The 18,786-nt window shown below is 48.5% G+C and overlaps 1 long non-coding RNA gene across 1 annotated transcript; it reads left to right on the top strand.

The window, feature by feature from the left end:
- Window positions 1–423: 423 nt before the first annotated feature.
- Window positions 424–14,537, top strand: LOC140430020 (uncharacterized). Its single transcript, XR_011949280.1, has 3 exons — window positions 424–457; window positions 14,263–14,321; window positions 14,464–14,537. It is a non-coding gene; the product is annotated as an uncharacterized lncRNA (long non-coding RNA).
- The last annotated feature ends 4,249 nt before the right edge of the window (window positions 14,538–18,786 follow it).

Genomic DNA, 18,786 nt, shown 5'->3' with positions numbered 1-18,786 from the left:
CATTGAACATGAAGCTACAAGTGATTGGGCAACACCAATAAATCCTCAGATAGTTCAGTGAAAAATTGTGGGGTCTTTAAAACTACTATAAACCCAGTTTTGTGCATACATCAGTATTCACTGCCTCTGATTGAAGATTTGTTTGCTGGACTTTCTGAAGGACAGAAATTCAGTAAAATTGACCTTTCACGGGCATATCTGCAGATGAATGTTGCTGCCGAGTCACAGACACTACTCACCATTCTGACACACAAAGATCTGTTCTGTTACAGGTGACTTCCTTTCTGAATAACATCTGTGCCTGCTCTTTGTCAAAGATCCATGGATCAAATTCGAAGTGGGTTGACTGGAGTGCAATGTTATTTAGATGACATGTTCATCACCGGTTTGAGTGAACAAGAACATATGGAGAATTTGGAAGCTTCCCTAAAGTGATTACAGAAACACAATCTGAGAGGTAAGAAGGCAAAGTGTGACTTTTTCAAGTCGTCCATAAATTACCTTGGACATAGCATCGACAAAGATGGTTTACACAAAGAAGCAAATAAAATATCAGTTATCTTAGAAGTACTACGTCCACAAAATGTGACACAATTAAGGACAATTTTAGGTTGATCAATTATTATGGTAAATTTGTGCCGAATTTAGCAACACAATTGAAGTCTTTACACACGTTGCTATTGTGGTGATGTGCATCACTGTGGGTACACGGGGGGTTAATGTAAATACATGTAGGCTAGCTAGACACTAGAGGGAGCACCAGAGACATCACACACACACTCAACCAATAGATCAGTTAGATAGGACACGACAAATGGACATACACGATACACACAGAAGTGACACGACCACAGGAGGGCATTACACCAACCCATATATAAAGGACACCACACACATGATCTGCCTCTTTCCAATGGAGACAGTCAGTGAGTACAGACACAGGGTTGATTCAATATCACTCCCACCACGTGGATTGCAGCAACTGGTTAGTCAGTCTGGGTAGCTATAGTAGGATTAGCAGTAGTGTCGAACCCGAGTAATAGAAGTGTGAATAGTTTAATAAACGTGTTGAAGTTATCTCCACGTCTGAACCTTCCTTTGTCAAGTGCACCACAAGACATAGACATAGAATTTACAGTGCAGAAGGAGGCCATTCGGCCCATCGAGTCTGCACCGGCTCTTGGAAAGAGCACCCTACCCAAGGTCAACACCTCCACCCTATCCCCATAACCCAGTAACCTCACCCAACCCTACCCAACACTAAGGGCAATTTTGGACACTAAGGGCAATTTATCATGGCCAATCCACCTAACCTGAACATCTTTGGACTGTGGGAGGAAACCGGAGCACCCGGAGAAAACCCACGCACACACGGGGAGGATGTGCAGACTCCGCACAGACAATGTCCCAAGCCGGAATCGAACCTGGGACCCTGGAGCTGTGAAGCAATTGTGCTATCCACAATGCTACCGTGCTGCCCCGAGGAAGCCGCTTATGTTACACCTAGAACATAACAAATCATCTATGTGTCAAACAAGCATGGCACTGGTCAGAAGAATGGAAACAATGAAATTAATGAAGCACAACTGATGTCAGAGCTGTTGGTTCATTATAATCCAAAAATGAAGTTGCAATTAGCTTGCGATGCCTCACCCTATGGGGTTGATGCAGTTGTCTTGCACATTATGCCTTTGGGATAGGAACAACCGATAACATTTGCTTCACACACTCTTACCAGCACAGAAATGAATTACACTCAGCTAGAAAATTAAGCTTTGAGCATCATTTTCGGTGTAAGATGTTTCCACCATTATGAGTGTCAATTTACTTTTGTTAGATCATCTACACTTGACTACAATCTTTGGACATTTAAGGTATATCTTCTTTGGCAGCTAGTAGATTGCAAAGATGGGCATTGATATTGTCGATGCACATTTACGGTATCCAATATTGCAAGATCAGAGGCTGAATGCCCTTGACTGCTGAAGTGTTCCCTGACTGGAAGGGAACATTCTTGCCTGGTGATTGTCGCGCAATGTCCGTTCAGTCGTTGTCGCAGCGTCTGCATGGTCTCGCCAATGTACCATGCTTCGGGACATCCTTTCCTGCAGCATATGAGGTAGACAACATTGGCCGAGTCGCACGAGTATGTAACACTTACCTGGTGGGTGGTGGTCTCACGTGTAATAGTGGTATCCATGTCGATGCTCTGGCACGTCTTGCAGAGATTGCCATGGCAGGATTGTGTGGTGTCGTGGCCGCTGTTCTGAAGGCTGGGTAGTTTGCTGCAAACAATGGTTCGTTTGAGGTTGCGCGGTTGTTTGAAGGCAAGTAGTGTGGGTGTGTGGATGACCTTGGCAAGATGTTCATCTTCATCGATGACGTGTTGAAGGCTGCGAAGAAGATGTAGTTTCTCCACTCCAGGAAAGTACTGGACGACGAAGGGTACTCTGTCGGTTGTGTCCCGTGTTGGTCTTCTGAGGAGATCGGTGCATTTTTTTGCTGTAGCGCGTTGGAACTGTCAATCGATGAGTCGAGCGCCATTGTACGAGGGCATCTTTCAGCGTCTGTAGATGTCTATTACGCTCCTCCTCGTCTGAGCAGATCCTGTGTATATGGAGGGCTTGTCCATAGGGGATGACTTCTTTAATGTGTTTAGGATGGAAGCTGGAGAAGTGGAGCATCGTGAGGTTGTAACGACTCGTGCGACTCGGCCAACGTTGTCTACCTCATACGCTGCAGGAAAGGATGTCCCGAAGCGTGGTACATTGGCGAGACCATGCAGACGCTGCGACAACGAATGAATGGACATCGCGCGACAATCACCAGGCAGGATTGTTCCCTTCCAGTCGGGGAACACTTCAGCAGTCAAGGGCATTCAGCCTCTGATCTCCGGGTAAGCGTTCTCCAAGGCGGCCTTCAGGACGCGCGACAACGCAGAATCGCCGAGCAGAAACTTATAGCCAAGTTCCGCACACATGAGTGCGGCCTCAACCGGGACCTGGGATTCATGTCGCGTTACATTCATCCCCACCATCTGGCCTGGGCTTGCGAAATCCTACCAACTGTCCTGGCTTGACACAATTCACACCTCTTTAACCTGGGGTTACCCCTATCTCTGGATCTGTAAAGACTTAATTACCTGCAAATGCTCACATTCAAAGCATTGTCTTGCATCTTTGAATTTGTCTATATATATGTTTCTGGAACATACCTCTTCATTCACCTGAGGAAGGAGCAGTGCTCCGAAAGCTAGTGTTTGAAACAAACCTGTTGGACTTTAACCTGGTGTTGTAAGACTTCTTACTATGCTCATCCCAGTCCAACGCCGGCATCGCCACATCGTAGTAAATGACAGCTGAGCAGACCATTGAAAAGCTAGACATAGTATTTGCAAGATGTGAAGCACCAGAACAGATTTTTAGATATAATGTTTACTTCGAAGGAGTTTGAAGACTAGTTGAACGGGAACGGTACATACCAAATCAAGTCAGCTCCATATCATGCTGCAAGGAATGGATTGGCCAAAAGCTTTGTGCAATCATTGAAACATTCTATCAAAACATTAAAGGACCAGGAAACATTATCGAGAAGAGTAAACACATTTCTAATATCTTATGGGAACACTGTACATGCTACCACATAAAGTTCATCAGCAATGCTTCTGTTCAAGAGGAAACTATGAACACAGTTTGATTTGTTAACTCCACCTGATACTTTAGAGATTGTCAAACAACAACAACAAACACAAATTGCTGGAAGGAAGAAAATCTCTAAAAAGTGAGTATTCAACGAGGGAGAGAGAGTGTTAGTTGGAGTTACACCACCAACCAGAAATGGGTACCAGTTATGATCCTTGCGAAGACAGGTCCAATATCATACACATTAGAGTTGGACGATAAATGATTTTGGCGACGTAATGCTGATCAGTTCCTTGCTGCACAAATTGAAGTTCACAGGAACTTCTCAAGAGATTCAACAGCCTGCAACACAGACATTCACCATGTGCTGAGTGCATCGACTGGTTAGGACAAGGCAAAGGTCTTTAGTTAAAGCTAGTATCGTGTTAACCCACAGTCTGAGTATGTTAAACAGTTAATGATTCAATAAAATAGTGTTGCACTATTTCAAGTGTTGGTGACCTGTATGTGTTCCACGGATCCAGAATACCCAACACATCATGATACCAGGAGTTGAGGGATATTAACACTTCTTAGACTCATCATGATACCAGGAATTGAGGGATATTAGCACTTCTTGGACTGACCTGCAAGTAATCTGCCTTCCGCCAGCATTCCGTCATCCTGCAACATGGACAACATCAGCCCGCCAACCTAGGGGCCAACTGGAAGATTTTCAAACAGCGCTTCCAGCTCTTCCTCGAAGCCACAGATAGGGCTTCGAAAGCCCAGAAAGATTGCTCTCCTCCTCTCCACGGCCGGAGACCATGCCATCCACATTTTCAATTCTCTCACCTTTGCGGATGATGAAGATAAAACAAAGTTCAAGACGGTCTTCCTCAAGTTTGACACTCACTGCAGCGTCGAGGTGAATGAAAGTTTCGAGCGCTACGTGATCCAACAGCGTTTGCAGGGTAAGGATGAACCTTTCCAATCCTTTCTCACGCACCTCCGCATCGTTGCGCAGTCTTGCAGCTACGGGCCCACCTCCGACTCCATGTTACGCGATCAGATCGTTTTCAGTGTTCAGTCGGACCCCCTACGACAGCAGCTCCTCAAAGTAAAGCAGCTCACCCTAGCGACCGCCATTGAGACCTGTGTCTTACACGAAAACGCCACGAGTCGGTATTCCCACATCCAAGCTACTGAAATGACGCGGCAAGGTCCCCACGAGGCGGAACGGGTCCAAGTGATTGAGCACCTCCAGGGCCTCAGCCTGGATGAAGGCAGCCATTTCGCACGCTTTTTGCAGACCTCTGCGCTTGTGTGCACCAAACGAGGGGACGGCAACGTCGAAGACCGTAATGCGCAGACACGCACCATGCACGACCGCACCGCACATGCGCGGTAGCGCAGTGAACGTGCTGACGCTATGACGTGCGGCAACTGTGGCTCCGCCCATTTAAAACGGCAATGCCCTGCCAAATCTCGACAATGCCTACGATGTGGCAGGCTTGGCCACTATGCTGCCTTCTGCCGAGCAGCTCAGCCTGCCAATTCATATCGCTTCAGCCAGCCTCGCAGCAACTGCGGTGCTCTGCTGGGGTTAAAAGCTGCTGGACTAGGGCCCAGAGGTCCCTATAATCAGCTTGATAAACTGAGATGGTAGTTCTCAGATGATCCACAAAAGCTGCAGGAGATTTCTTCCTGTCTGGGATTGCATCCATAATAGCCATCATCTCACTGGGAAATAAACATCTATCGTGGGCTGGGCCGCCGCCGCCACAGCGTCAGGGTTTGGTATTTTCCTAATCGACAACTGCCTCAGAATCTCGCTAGGGGGCGCTCTAGCTGATTCCTCTGGCTCGTCCAAGACTTCAATGTCCTTCCCTGTCACTAGGGGGAGCTCCAGCTCCTCAGAACCATCCCTATCCTCTTCCTTTGTTCTCGTACTTTTTTTGTCCTACTATATCGGTCTGAAGGGATTTAGGTGGTATTTGTGATTGTTTCTGGATAGGATCAGGCCCTTCTCTCGTTGTCCGAGATCGGGTCCTAGAGCTAACTGGGCTTGTGGAACAGAGCTCCCCTTCTCTCGCAGACAGCGAAGATGGTAAAATAGGACCCACGCGATCAACCGAAGGGGCTGGAGAGGCTGGCAAGATTTGAATCTGGGGAGCAATGACTGGATATAAATTATGATACTCTGGTGGTTCGGGAATTAGTGCAGACAATGCTACTGGTGCAGTCGGAACCCTAGCCGACCTTTTCAAATTTTCAAAATCTTCATCCTCTGTCTCTGTCAATGGAAGGCCAGCCATTGAACTACGTAGCCCATTGTTTTTTTTCCCCCAACCTCTCTTTACTTGTGCGTTTTTTTGAATGCACACTCCTTTTTCAAGATGTCTAGCGTTTTCTTTTTTACCCTCTTCACTAATTCGAATCCCCATTTTAAGGGCATTTTCTTGCCAACTTAATAACATGATCTTATCCCTCTCATGTTGACAATATTGTCTCCATAATCTAATTAACTCTTTAGCTTTCATACTTTGGCTCTCTTTTTTTTCCCATTTATAACCAATGGCAATTGTTGCTACTTGGCAAAATTATTGAAAAGGTTTTAACAGTGTTCTTTTAAAACTTAAAATGTTTGAAAATTCAAATTGAATTACTGCAACCTGCAAGCTTAGCTCTGATCTCAACTCAGAACTAAATTTAGGATTTGCTTAACACAAACTTGTATAACTTTTACAACTCAATTAATTTTTTATTTTAACAATTTTTCTTTTAACAAGTTTTTCTTACATTCACAAAAATGTTGGCTGCTATCAATGAGGGAGCAGTTAGCTGCGGTGATTTATACTGGAGCAAAGTCAACTTTCATCGCCAGATTTACACTTTTTTAAATGGTGTCAGTGTGTTTCTTTAAGTTTCTATTAATTCACAAATAAAATGAGATAAACATTATTTCAGGTAATTAAAACTTAAGATTCTGGCAATTTCAATCAATTGCTTTCGAAAATAATAAACTTTTATCAAAGAGGTGGAGAGACCCACTGGTTTCCTTTAATTAATTCAAAACATAACTTTGCTGGAGTTTCACTGACTCGAAAGAAAGGTATCCAATTACACCACAAGCTGCCTGTTATATCAAGCTGCTGTTAACCCTTTGAGAGACTTCTGCTTTAATTAACATGCAGCATCCAGTTTGTTTTAAAATTTATCGTTTCTCGCCACTACAGTCCAAGGATACAATTTTAGCTTAATCAACTATAGATTTAAAAACACCCATTGAACTAAACCCTCTTCCTGAGGTCCCATTAGTTCTGAAAAACACTCACACATGGAATTAAACCATCTTTTTGATGTCACATTAATCCCAAAACCTAACCCAAAACCGAATCATAACTCACACGTGGAATTAAACCATCTTTTTGATGTCACATTAATCCCAAAACCTAGCCCAAAACCGAATCATCAATTATGAAATCCAATCAGTTAAATTTCTAATCCCCAGACTGACCTTTGATTTCGTCGAGACGATCTTTCCGTACCAACCGCGAGTGACCAGACTAATCAGACCATAAGAAGAGGGGAAAAATCAATACACGGTCATTTTCCAGCTATACATTGTGGGCCCTTTTCCACTCTCTTTGTCCAAAATCAGTCTAATTCTGATTTCGCGGTTGGTCAAAACCGTCTTGAGAAATCCCGGGTTTCCGGCACCAAATGAGAATTAATAAATTCTTTACCCGTCAGTCTGGCCTCAATAAAACTCGAGATGGATTTGTAGGCATAGCATTAGTTATTTTTATTCGACTTGCAAGTCTGACTCGTTTCACACAAACCCAGAACGCAACTTGCCTCCTGGGTCTCCCGAATCGAGTGATTCTGTAAAACAAAGAAATCTCTACCAACACATTCAAATGGCATCAAGTTTCACATACACAATTCCCATAGGTCATCCTATACTCCTCCTGGCCTGGCCATACATCCTAATTGGCTCACTTCTCATCCCTCCCTCTGGCCTCCTATTACCCAGCATCCTTTTCTCCTCCTCAACTGGACACCCTCCCCCTTTTCTTGCCATGCTCTCTGAAATCCTTTGTCTGTGAACTAACAGAATTAGACCGGCTTATATCTACATTACAGTAACTAATATCTCTAAAGTAACTATTTTATATCACATTTGTCATCGTGACAAAAAGCAGGCTGTCTCCGAAGCAAAGACACCAGCCACTGTCGGTATACAGCATCGATCCAGACGATGAGTGGTGTGTCACCCTGACGGTCAGCCGGTCCCAAATCCGATTCCGCCTGGACACTGGTGCCTCTGCCAATCACATGGCGTGGTCTGACTTCCAAAGCCTCCGTGTCATACCAGCCATCCTTCCATCGGCCTGCCAGCTATTGGATTACAATGGCAATGTCATTCCTGCTAGCGGCTCGTCCCAACTTGAAGTGACGCACAGGTCACGCAAAGCCATCCTACCTTTTGAGATCGTGGGCTCCTCGAAAGACTCCCTGCTGGGCGCACAGGCGTGCAAGATGTTGAACCTTGTTCAGAGAGTTCACTCTCTCTCTCCTGATGACACATCTGCCTTTCAGGACGCTGACTTCAGGGCGCAACTCGGCACCATCAACGACCAGCACCATGACGTCTTCGAAGGCATGGGCACGCTCCCATATACCTACAAGATCCTACTCAAACATAATGCCACACCTGTGGTGCGCGCACCTCGCAGGGTCCCAGCACCCCTTAAGGACCACCTCAAGTAGCAGCTGCAGGATCTCCCGGACCAATGAGTGATCTCCAGAGTTATGGAACCAACTGACTGGGTCAGTTCCATGGTATGTGTAAAAAAGCCTTCCGGCGAGCTGAGAATTTGCATTGATCCCAAGGATCTGAATCGCAATATCATGAGGGAGCATTATCCAATTCCCAAGCGTGAAGCGATCACATGCGAGATGGCTCGCGCCAAACTCTTCACCAAACTCGACGCTTCGAAAGGATTCTGGCAAATCCAGCTCGACAAATCCAGCAGGAAACTGTGTACATTCAATATCCCCTTTGGCAGATATTGTTACAACAGGATGCCGTTTGCGATCATATCTGCTTCAGAAGTGTTCCATAGGATCATGGAACAAATGATGGAAGGCATTGAAGGTGTTCGCGTCTATGTCGACGACATAATCATTTGGTCCACCACCCCGCAGGAGCATGTCAGTCGCCTGCAGCGCATGTTCAAACGCATACGTGATCAAGGCCTACGCCTCAACAGGGCCAAATGCTCTTTTGGTCAGACGGAACTCAAGTTCCTAGGGGACCACATCTCCCAGTTGGGTGTGCGGCCGGATGCGGACAAGGTGGCTGCTATCACAGCCATGAAAAAGCCAGAGGACAAGAAGGCGGTCCTCCGATTTCTGGGCATGGTCAACTTTTTAGGGAAGTTCATCCCTAACCTCGCCTCTCATACCATGGCTCTCAGGAACCTGGTCAGGAAGACGATAGACTTCCAATGGCTCCCTGCCCACGAGTGCGAATGGAGAGAACTCAAAACCAAACTCACCACTGCCCCGGTCTTAGCTTTCTTTGATTCAGCAAAAGAGATCAGAATTTTGACCGATGCCAGCCAATCAGGCATTGGGGCAGTGCTCCTGCAACGTGATGAGGCCTCATCATGGGCCCCCGTTGTATATGTGTCACGCGCCATGACCCCCACGGAACAGCGCTACGCGCAGATAGAAAAGGAGTGCCTGGGCCTTCTGACCGGTGTGGTTAAGTTTCACGATTATTACGGACTTCCTCAATTCACCGTCGAGACCGACCATCGCCCACTGGTCAATATAATACAGAAAGACTTGAACGATATGACACTCGCCTCCAGCCTATTCTTCTCAAGCTCCGGCGATATGACTTCCAGCTGGTATACACCCCAGGCAAAGACCTCATCATTGCTGACGCTCTCTCCAGGGCAGTCAACACTCCATGTGACCCAGCGGGATTTGTCTGCCAGGTTGACGCCCATGTGGCATTCGCAGCCTCCAATCTACCTGCCTTGGATGAACGCCTCGTCCAAATTTGCCGCGAAACGGCGGCTGACCCCTTGCTACAGTGTGTAATGCGCCACCTAACGGACGGGTGGCTCAAGGGCCAATGCCCACAGTTCTATAATGTCAGAGATGATCTGGCGGTAGTCAACGGGGTTCATCTAAAACTGGACCGCATTGTCATCCCGCATAGCATGCACCAACTTGTCCTGGAACAACTACATGAGGGCCACCTTGGCGTGGAAAAGTGCTGCCGACGGGCCCGAGAGGCAGTGTACTGGTCCGGCATTAATGGGGACATAGCCAACACAGTGCTCAATTGCCCCACTTGTCAGAGCTTCCAGCCGGCCCAACCACGTGAGACCCTGGAAGCCCATGAGTTGGTCAAGTCACCATGGACCAAGGTGGGCATCGACCTGTTTCACACGCTGGGTAGAGACTGTCCTGATCGTGGACTACTTTTCAAATTACCCGGAGGTGATACGGTTGCACGACATCACCTTGTCTGCCGTCATTCGTGCATGTAAAGACACCTTTGCTCGACACGGCATCCCACTCACGGTTATGTCGGACAATGTCCCCTGCTTTGCCAGCCAGGAATGGTCCAACTTTGCCAGGTGGTACAATTTTGCCCATGTGACATCCAGTCCCCTGTACCCCCAATACAAGGGCAAAGCGGAGAAGGGAGTACATATAGTCAAACGGCTCCTATGCAAGGCTTCCGATGCTGGGTCTGATTTCCACCTTGCCTTGCTGGCCTATCGCTCCGCCCCGCTGTCCACAGGCCTGTCGCCAGCCCAGTTACTTATGGGTCGTACCCTGAGGACGACGGTGCCGTCCATTCATGTCCCAGACCTCGACAATGTTCCGGTCCTTCGCCGGATGCAGCTGTCTCGTGCACAGCACAAGGCGGCTCATGACTCCCGTGCAGCTGATTTCCCTGCTCTGACTCCAGATGACAACATCCGCGTCCATCTTCCAGATGGGGGCTGGTCTGCAACCACTGTTGTCCTTCGGAAGGTGGCTCCCCGCTCGTTCCTGGTTCGTCTACCGGATGGCTCTTCGTCTCGTTCCATGCTCGCCACGTGATCGTCCTCTATCGCCTTGCCCTCCTGCTGACCCTGCTGACCCTGCCACGGACGCAGAGCTCCCTGTCACTCTGCCTCCCCCTGACTCTGACGCAGTCCAGCCCGCTCCTGAACCGGCGGCTCTCGACCCACCCTTGAGGTGGTCAACTAGAATTTGTCGCCCACCTCAGAGGCTTAATTTATGATCTTTGCAGACTTATAGACTCTCTGAATTGTTTTGTTGCTTTGTTTGATCGTTTCCCTGGTTTGTATATAGTGTTGATCTTGTTACTCTTGTTGCATACTGCTTCTCTGCACCAGGCATCTTCCCATGTAAATAGCTTAGTTCTCATGTACGTAGTCCTGTAAATATGTCTTCGCACATCACACGTAGTTAGGAACATTCTCACCATACATTATTTATTGCCATACACATACATTCTTTTATAAAAGGGAGGATGTCATAATGTACACCAGTATATCATGGTGCAGACACACACACTGATGGACACACAGTGGGACCAATCAACACACACAACACCGCAGCCAATCACCAGTTAGAGCACATGCACTATAAAGTCAGGGGCATCAGAGTTCCCGCTCATTCGGGATGCAGCCTCCTACAAGGACAGAGCTTACAGCTTACAGCACAGATCCTCACCATGTGCTGACTGCATAGACTGGTTCGGACAGACATAGGTCTTTAGTTTCATCTAACATCGTGTTAACCTACAGTGAAAGAATGTTCAACAGTTTCTAACTTAATAAAATAGTGTTGTACTATTTTAAGTGTTGGTGGAATACATGTGTTCCATGGATCAAGAGCACCCAACACATCAAGCGTGACTCATGTTGTGTTTTGTAACATCCAGTCCCCTGTACCCCCAATCTAAAGGCAAAGCGGAGAAGGGCGTCCACATAGTCAAACGGCTCCTCTGCAAGGCTGCCGATGCTGGGTCCGATTTCTACCTCGCATTGCTGGCCTATCGCTCCGCCCCACTGTCCACTGGCCTGTTGCCAGCCCACCTGTTCATGGGTCGCACCCTGAGGACAACGGTGCTGTCCATTCATGTCCCAGACCTCGATCACGTTCAAGTCCTTCGACGGATGCAGCTGTCTCGTGCACAGCACAAGGCGGCTCATGACTCCCGTGCAGCTGATCTCCCTGCTCTGGCTCCAGATGACAATGTCTGCATCCATCTTCCGGATGGTGGCTGGTCTGCAACCGCTGTGGCCCTTCGGCAGGTGGTTCCCCGCTCATTCCTGGTTTGTTTACCGGATGGCTCCATTCTGCGCTGCAATCGACGTGCCCTTCGTCTCGTTCCGCGCTCGCTATGTGATCCTCCACCATTACCACGCCCTCCTGTTGACCGTGACCTGGACGATGCAGAGATTCCGGTCACTCTGCATCCTCCTCACTCTGATGCAGTCCAGCCCTCTCCTCAGCCGGCGGCTCCCGACCCACCCTTGAGGCAGTCAACCAGAATTTGTTGCCCACCTCAGAGACTTGATTTGTGAACTTTGTGGACTTATGGACTTTCTGATTTGTTCTGTTCTTCCGTTTAATCGTTTACGTGCTTTGTATATAGTGTTCATCTCGTTATTCTTATGACACACTGTTTTTCTGCACCAGGCACCTTCCCATGTAAATAGCTTCGTACTCATGTACATAGTCCTGTAAATATTTCGCACACACCTAGTCAGGGACATTCACCATACACTATTTATTGCCACACAGGTACATTTTTTTATAAAAGGAGGATGATGTCATAATATACACCAGTATATCATGGTGCAGACACACACTGATGGACACACAGTGGGACCAATCAACACACACAACACCGCAGCCAATCACCAGTTAGAGCACACGCACTATAAAGACAGGGGGCATCAGAGTTTCCGCTCATTCGAGTTGCAGCTAGCTAGGAGGACAGAGCTCACAGCCTGTGACACAGCCATTCACCATGTGCTGAGTGCATCAACTGGTTAGGACAAGGCAAAGTTCTTTAGTTAAAGCTAGTATCGTGTTAACCCACAGTCTGAGTCTGTTCAACAGTTAATGATTCAATAAAATAGTGTTGCACTATTTCAAGTGTTGGTGACCTGTATGTGTTCCATGGATCCAGAACACCCAACACACAAGCATGTGTTTCGGGACTTGTGGGAGTAAACCGGAGCACCCGGATGAACCCACGTAGACACGGGGAGAATGAGTAGACTCCGCACAGACAGTGACCCAAGCCGGGAATCAAACCTGGGACTCCAGTGCTGTGAAGCCATAGTGCGAACCACTATGCACCGTGCTGCCTGATGCAGAATAGGTCTAAGCGGTGGAGGTTATTAAGTATTGCTATGATACAATAATGTTCAGTGCCCTGCTGAGATTGAACAACATGGTTGGCACTGGTTGCACACGGAAATCATTATAATAAGCAGGCAACATAAAGTTAACATGTTTCCAGCAATACACTGAATAGATATGGGGTAATCAGGCACCAAGATCCCTTTGCTAGTTTGGGGGATTATTCAACTTAACTGTCGATGTATCCACAAACCAAGGTTCCCACCACTTCACTAATCCATTTAAAATCTATTTCTGATGTAAATTGCTTCACATTTTGACTTGAAATTGAATGGTATCTACCAACTCTATTGGTGAGATCTCCTGGTGGTTTATGTCGGTGGGCTCTTCCAGGCGCAACAACGGTGCACCATCACCACAGTTTTCCTGGCAGCGTGAGGTGGATTCAATGGGAAATCCCATTGACACCGGCAGGACCAGAAGACCCTGCCGCCGGCCAATGGTGGGCTGCCTCCTGCCACTGAGAAACACACTGTGGGGAGTCCAGAGAATCTCACCCCATGTCCATGCCACATCCTCTAGAGTCTTCCTCAGAATTTGACATACCCTAATTTGGTGTCATCAACATCTTCCAGTAATATTTCTTCAATTTACATGTACAAATTAAATGAACAGTGAGAGTGTCCCCATCACAAGTTACTGTAGAATATCACTCACTTACATAGCTAATTTGAGAAACCTTCTTTATGCTCATTTCTTTCTGGCCTTCAGCCTTACCTCAGTCATGCAACAGATTTCCCATAAGTTCATATACCATTATGTATGCCATTAATTATGTCATTTAATTGAATATGATGAATACTTGTTTCTCCAATTGTTCAGTAATTTCATCCAATATTGTAGATTCTCATAGTTTCTCCACAATTGAAGTCAGACTAACTAACCTTTGATTCCCTGGGTTAGCTCTGTGTCTTTTTTTTATGATGGTTGTCATTTTTGCCATTCTTCAGTGCTCCAGACTAACAAAAGACATGTCTACTCCTACCTCCATGTCCCTCGCTTCACTCTCAGCCTTGGAGGCCACCCGAGATTTAGAAAGAGCACATGGTGCGTTCTCCATCTGCCCATTCAGTCTGTGCCCCCAATGTAAAAACGTACATGCCTTTTTTAAGTTACAGTTCATTGCCTACTTAAAGCGACATCAATACACTCTATTTTACAGGACGTTAGGAGTGCCAGACACCTTCATGGACACCGTGAAATTCAGGCCTGTGTTTTGTCGTAAGTCATTCAAGTTGGAACCTGGACTATGTGCCCATTTTAAGGATAAGCACGTTCCATAAAGCGGTTAGCATTGTATGAAATGATGACCTGCCGTCTATGAGCCAAAACTCTGTAACATTTTCATTCCATCTATATGCAGATTTGACTGGGTATCTGGAGACACAGTGAAAGAGCACAGCGTTAAAAAGGAAATTAACCTTTTTCAGGAAATCGCACTGAACACCTGCCAGCCCTGATAGGTGACCTTCTTTAAGTTTAAATGGTTTACATTCAGTAATCTGTACAAAAGCCTTTTCTGCCAGAGCTATTATGTAGTGCACAGCATGACGATTTCATAATGAAAGGAAACCAGTGTTGTCAATCGGGCAAGATTAGAATCTACATCTAATTTACTAATCTAATTGTTCATTGAAGATTTGCTCGGGATAAGTGAACCTTGTACCCACATGCAATAAGGCAAATATTATGAAATGGTAACTTTGCAATGCAGAATAGATGTGAGAAAAGAGCAGTTGTTGCACTGTTGCTGGGTCAAAATCTTGGAACACTCTTCCTAACAGCACTGTTGGTGTACATCTGATGGACAGCAGCGGGTCAAGAACGTGGCTCATCCCCACCTTCTCAAGGGAAATTAGGGATAGGCAATAAATGCTGGCCTTGTATGTCGTGGAAGGATAAATTTAACAAAAACCTCAGCAGGTCAGGCACTATGTGTGGAGAGAGGAACAAAGAGAAACAGAGTCAAAAGGTCATCGACGTGAAGCTTGACTTCTGCTTCTTCCCACAGATGGGGTCCAACCTGCTCGCTGAGCATTGCTTTATTTCAGATTTCCAGAATCTGCAGTATTTTGCTTTTGTATTAGATCTGGGAAATGTGCTTTGATTTACTGTGTACACCTCATGAAGTGGATCATGCGCAGCATTTCGTGTACTGCTGATTCCCTTGCCCCAGGTCATTTTTATGAAACATGGTGGGCTGATTAGTATTTGCTGATGCTCTGGGAAGTTTAATCAATGCACATTCACTTTCTGCATTAACCTCAACAAGGCAGGAAAGACTGGTTTAAGTAACTAAGCAAAACACCAAGGTCATCATCTGAGCAAGCAATAAAAGTGCTGATCACCCGGTCTTGCTAAACAAGTGGCTTGAATCAGTAGTCTACTATCTGTAAAGGTATTCTTGGTACTAAGTTGGGGAAATTTAAATGAAAAGTTCCATTCTTAGCTCATGGGTATTGCTGGCAAAGCTTACGCTTATTGTCTATTGCTAGTTGCCCTGCTAGATCACATAAGAGGTAAGTTGAGAGTAAATCACATTATGTGGAGATGTACTGGAGTCACATATAAGCCAGACTGAATCAGGACAGCGGATTTCCTGGGATAAAGGCTATTAGGATACCATTTAGGGTGGAAGACATGAGACAAGACAGAACAGCAGAAGAAAGGTGACGAAAGACGATGTAAAATTGGGCATCTTCTCCTACCACCCCCCCCCTTTTCCCCGTGTATAGGGAACATCCCTGCTTCTCCAGACTTCCTCCACCAAGAGTTCCTGTACCATATCTGAGAACCTATGTGTGGTAGTATGTATTGGGGGTCATGTGGGACTGGAAGCCCTAATGTCATTGGCTGACAGATCCCGGGTCCTGGTTGGCCGTTGACCTCATGCTCCGCCCTGAAGGCGAAGTATAAGAAGCCGGTGCCTTCCCCCGCAGGCCAGTTTACTATCGGGCTGCTGGGGAACAGACACGCTTAATAAAGCCTCATCGACTTCACTCTATTCGTCTCACGGAGTCTTTGTGCGCTACAATTTATTAAGCGTGCCTAAAAAGGACTATGGAGCTCAGGATCATTCCAGAATGCCTGAGGATCAGCCCCCACGCAGTGAATGCAGCAGCAGCCTTCAAACACTGACAGACTTGCTTCGAGGCCTACATCAGATCGACCACAGGCCGAGTCTCAGACGAACAAAAACTGCAGGTCCTGCACTCGAGGGTGAGCACGGAGATTTTCACCCTCATTGAAGACACCGACGATTTCCAGACGGCGTTCACAGCACTGAGAAGTCTCTATGTTCGCCCAGTTAACCAAATCTACGCTCGCTACCAGCTCGCGACAAGACGGCAAGCTCCCGGAGAATCGATGGACGAGTTCTACGCCGCGCTGCTGATTTTGGGACGAGCCTGCAGCTGCCCGTCGGTGAATGCAAATGAACATACGGACATGTTAATGCGCGACGCTTTTGTGGCAGGTATGCAATCCTCCCAAATCCGCCAAAGACTTCTAGAAAAAGAGTCGCTAGGACTCTCAGAGGCACGGGCCCTAGCAGCCTCCCTAGACGTAGCCACGCGTAATACCCGCGCCTACGGCCCCGACCGTGCGGCAGGCCATTGGGCCCTGTACGTACCCGTCGTGGCAAACCCCCTACCACCCCCCACGGACACCCCACAGGCTTGCGCAGTCCAAACGCCGAGTCGCACCGGGGGCGCCCGCTGTTATTTCTGCGGCCAGGCGAAGCACCCCCGACAACGCTGTCCGGCCCACGCAGCCATCTGCAAAAGCTGCAGGAAAAAGGGCCACTATGCGGTGGTGTGCCGATCCCGCGAGGTCGCCGCCGTCCCGGGGCCACAGGGAGCCCTACAAGCAGTCTATGCCTCCCAACCCCCCCAGCACGCCATGTGCAACCCGCAGACGCCGCCATTTTGGGTCCCGACCACCGCGGCCCCAGGAGAACTGGGAGCCCTGCACGCCGCCTACGCTCCCCAACCCCCCTCCCCGCAGTCCATGTACGACCCGCCGCCGGCGCTCCCGATTTGGGTGCCGGCCAACACTCTCCACGGAGAGGAAGGGGTTTTTCGCGTCCCGAACGCCACCCTCACCCCCGTCCCGCGCCCCACGCCTGACCCGCCGGCGCAACCTACCTGGACCCCGACCACCGCTGTCCCCGGCGAGGGAGCTCCGCACGGTCCCAGCGCTCGCGGCCCCACGACTGACCCGCCGGCGCCGCCGACCTGGGCCTCGACCACCGCTGTCCCCGGCGAGGAAGCTCCGCGCGGTCCTAGCGCCCGCGGCCCTGGCGCTCGCAGTGAAGGAACTCCACGCGGTCCTAGCGCTCCCCAGACCCCCCAGCACACCATGTGCAACCCGCAGACGCCGCCATTTTGGGTCCCGACCACCACGAGGGGAGGAGGGGCGCCGTTGTGCGACCCGCAGACGCCGCCATTTTGGGTCCCGACCACCACGAGGGGAGGAGGGGCGCCGCCATCTTGGACCGCCCCCGACCTGTATGACGCATGGGGGCGGCCATTTTGTCCACCCCGACGCCATCTTGTGACCCCTCAGCCACGTGCGATGTATGGGGTGGCCATTTTGTCCATCCCCGACGCCATATTGGACGGCAACAATGGACCCCACCCCACTACTACAACCACGGCTCGCTTCGGTTACACTCGATCAGGCTCGGCCACGGACTCTCCAGACGACGACGACAACGGTCCTAATTAACGGCCACGAGACGCCATGCCTAGTCGACTCCGGGAGCACGGAAAGTTTTATACATCCCGACACGGTAAGACGCTGTTCCTTAACTACCTACCCCAGCGCACAAAAGATTTGCCTAGCTGCAGGATCCCACTCCGTACAGATCCAGGGATTCTGCATAGTTACCCTAACGGTACAGGGGAGGGAATTCAAAAACTACAAACTTAACGTCCTTCCCCAACTCTGTGCCCCCACCTTGCTGGGCTTAGATTTCCAATGTAACCTACAGAGCCTTACGTTTAAATTCGGCGGCCCCATACCCCCACTCACTATCTGCGGCCTCGCCACCCTCAAGGTGCAACCCCCGTCCTTGTTTGCGAACCTCACCCCGGATTGCAAACCCGTCGCCACTAGGAGCAGACGGTACAGCGCCCAGGACCGGACCTTCATTCGCTCCGAAGTCCAGCGGCTACTAAAGGAGGGCATAATCCAGGCCAGCAATTGTCCCTGGAGAGCGCAGGTGGTAGTAGTGAAGACAGGGGAGAAACAAAGGATGGTCATTGACTATAGCCAGACCATCAACAGGTACACACAACTAGACGCGTACCCTCTCCCCTGCATATCCGACATGGTCAATCGGATTGCCCAGTATAAAGTCTTCTCCACCGTGGACCTCAAGTCCGCCTACCATCAGCTCCCCATCCGCCCAAGTGACCGCAAGTACACAGCCTTCGAGGCAGACGGGCGATTATACCATTTCCTACGGGTCCCTTTTGGCGTCACAAACGGGGTCTCGGTCTTCCAACGGGAGATGGACCGAATGGTTGATCAACATGGGTTACGGGCCACATTCCCGTACCTCGACAATGTAACCATCTGCGGCCACGATCAGCAGGACCATGACGCCAACCTCCAAAAATTCCTCCAGACCGCCAAAGCCTTGAACCTCACGTACAACGAGGACAAGTGCGTTTTTAGCACC

Source organism: Scyliorhinus torazame, chromosome 1, assembly GCF_047496885.1.
Source record: "Scyliorhinus torazame isolate Kashiwa2021f chromosome 1, sScyTor2.1, whole genome shotgun sequence".
Lineage (NCBI taxonomy): Eukaryota > Metazoa > Chordata > Chondrichthyes > Carcharhiniformes > Scyliorhinidae > Scyliorhinus > Scyliorhinus torazame.
This window is presented reverse-complemented; position numbering and strand designations above follow the sequence as displayed.